We start from the raw sequence: 3,294 nt of genomic DNA, 5'->3' as shown, positions 1-3,294 counted from the left end.
ATTTCGTTGCCATAGCTACAAGACAGTACTTGACGTTCTGCTGGTAGAAGTAAGTTATCCGAATTTATGAAAATCGCTTTAAATGACTATTACGACAAGCAAAGTGGACGATTCTACAAAATCGTAATACGTTTGACAATACCAGAGTGTATTGAAACTATTTTGGAAGCTTCTAGGGACGCTCAATTGTCCTTGCCACAGTGAGTGAACTTGAATGAATAGGGACTTTTAGATTTACACGCCGACATAGTAGACTGCTACGTGTGACATCCTTTTAAGGCAATTTGACGTCATTTTAAGGCACTGCCGGGCGCTGCCAGTGCCTTAGTAGGACGTCACATTGACTTAAAAGGATGCCACACGTAGCAGTCCACTATGTCGACGTGCAAATCTAAAAGTCCCTAATGACTTGAATAGCAAATATGAAGTATCTTAATAGACCCTAGAGTGAGTACTTTTTGTATGCATTTGACTTGAGAAGCCCTGCCTGGCTATAAAAACAACCAGTAGGCGTTTAACTCGACTGAGTTTGAATTGACACTGTGCATAGTCCACCCAGAACTTGTACAAAACGGGCAACTTCCTTCAGCATGGAAAATAAGCCCTGTTGTCCCTGTGCACAAGAAGGGGAGCAAGTTGAATGCTAACAACTACCGCCCAATAAGCCTGACATCAGTCCCCAGTAATATCATAGAATCCCTCATCAGAGATAATATAGTTGATCATCCGATGGCATTATGATCTTATCAGTGATTCTCAGCATGGATTTGTCCCATGTAGATCATGTGTTACACAACTGCTCCACACTCTTGAGGAATGGACTGAGTAGCTAGATCAAGGATAAAAGGACGATTTTGTCAACGTATACTTTCCAAAGGCATTTGTCAGCGTGCCCCATCAAACTTGATGCTTACAAGATCCAAGGGAACGTCAAAAAATGGATTGCTGATTTCCTTCATGGTCGAACGCAGAAGGTGGTGGTAAATAATGCCATATCGCAGTGGTGCAAGGTGAAGAACTGTGTGCCCTAGGGCAGCGTACTCGGTCCGACACTTTTTTTTCTACACATTAACGATATTTCTGAGGTGTTGGACTCGACTGTGAGAATCTACGCAGATGACACACAAGTTTTCTCCAGCGCCTCTACTCCCGACCAACGCAAACTTCTCCAAGCTGACCTGTGCTCATTGACAGACTAGTCCTCAAAGTGGCAACTCCAGTTGAACGAAGACCTGATTAGCATTAGACGTGTCTTTCAATTTGATTACACACCCACCATTCCCACGCCGTTTATAGTTCGCCCCTCCTTTAATACGGAAATGTAATCTGGTCACCATAGTGCATTTTTAGATGCAAAGGCAGTGAGTAGAGTGAAGGAGAGAGCAACAAATATGATCTCCACAATGAAACACAAAACTTACACGGAGAGACTTAAATGCCTGAACTTGCCATCCCTTTAGTACAGGATAAAGAGAGGGCATCATTCAGGTGTACAAGATTATTTATGAGCATGACAGACTCAACCCTGACCATTTCTTGAAGAAAAAAACTGGCATTATCATGATGGATGACCTAACAAGTAACAATATTTTCAACAGGCCATCCGTAACCAAGCCTAGACAAGTGACGTAATAGTTATCGCCTTACAGACGGGAAACGATCCACAATACTCATCTGCTGCAAACGAGACATCCTGAACATTGCAAAACCAAAACCAGTTCTGCAGACTAAAACCACATCAAAATAAATGAGTAAATTGCCCTGACATCACAAATGTGAGTCCGAAGAAGTAAATATTTGTAAATTAAATGTTACTGTACCACTTATTTCATTCTATTATCAGAGCAGGTACAACCATAAAAGTATGCTCCCATCAGAGATTCGGCTCTCCAATTAATTTTGTTCATTTTGTAGTCATGGTGTTTGTGCTTAAAGTGACTCGGTAACATTGAATTGTTGAAAGTTGATGAAAAAACTGCGTCATTTTTGTATGAAATGTTACTTATTATCAATATTCCGTTTACTGTACAAACCTTCTAACATGCCAACAAAATCCTGAAAAAAAATCAAACCACAAGGATATTTATGGTTTTCTTTGAGGGTGTCACTGTGCGAAACCCTCTAAACAGTAAATTATCCCACCCAGTTTTGTATTTTCCGAACCGTTTTTTTCCATGAAAATAAGAGATGGGACGGACTTTTAAAAATCTTTTAACACTTACACATGTCTGGAATGGTATATACAGCCCAATCATTGTTTTGTGACGATTTGCATTCATCTAAAATGTAATTAAATGGTAATAATATAGTTGGGAGAATAAAGTAATCGATCATATCATTTTCCCCCAATTTTTATCATTAATCATGGTCTGTTTTCACTCAAACTTTCAGATTATCTTTAATTGTACATCTAACATTAAAGTCACTACCTATTTTCTCCCATCTGAACAATGTTACCAAGTCCCTTTAATGCTCTATATGTTTTGTCTTTCTGTACCTTTTTTCACTTTGACTAAGCAATGAATTTATGACTATTATTGTGCTCAAGATGTCCTCATATGCTATTAATGTATACTCTTCATATTCTATTCAATGTACTCGCATTATAATGAATAGTAATCTAAACTAGTTCTATTTAGGTGAACTTAGTGGAACCTCAAAAACATATTTAAAAGACTTATTATCTGTACTGCATGTAATATTAAGAACTTCCAAGAAAAAAAGTGATGAAAAAGGTAAATTATTTGAAATTCTAATGATTACCAATTTACATGATCAGGACGAAATAATAGGAAAGGTGAAGGAGTTCGTCTTTGTATACATAATCAACTACAATCTAAAATTAGACAAGATTTAAAAGTATTTAATGATTCTTTCGAAAGTCATTTTATTGAGATACCTCAAAATAGAAAGACTTTGATTGTTGGTGTGTTTTATACACCACCTTGTAAAAAACTTGATGATTTTAGTGTTGTCCTAAAAAAATATTTAGAATAAATAAATGAGCAAATTGTCTTTAAATCATAAATGTGAGTACAAGATAATACATTATTTGTGAATTAAAAGTTAATGTATCAGGAATTCGTTTTTAACTTTCATGGCACTTACAAACAGAATATTGATCCTGCTCTCCAATTGATTCTGTTATGAAACTCGGATGGTTCCATTTAGATTATTTAGAATTGTATTCTTTTCAATTTTACATGTTTTCTGTTCATTCCGTACTCGTGGTGTTTGCGCTTGATGCTTTATATGCTTTTTCTTTTGGTACCTATCTTCACATTAACCAAGCAA

The sequence above is a fragment of the Strongylocentrotus purpuratus genome, unplaced genomic scaffold (genome assembly GCF_000002235.5).
Source record: "Strongylocentrotus purpuratus isolate Spur 01 unplaced genomic scaffold, Spur_5.0 spur5_scaffold_1, whole genome shotgun sequence".
In the NCBI taxonomy this organism is placed as follows: Eukaryota; Metazoa; Echinodermata; class Echinoidea; order Camarodonta; family Strongylocentrotidae; genus Strongylocentrotus; species Strongylocentrotus purpuratus.
This window is presented reverse-complemented; position numbering follows the sequence as displayed.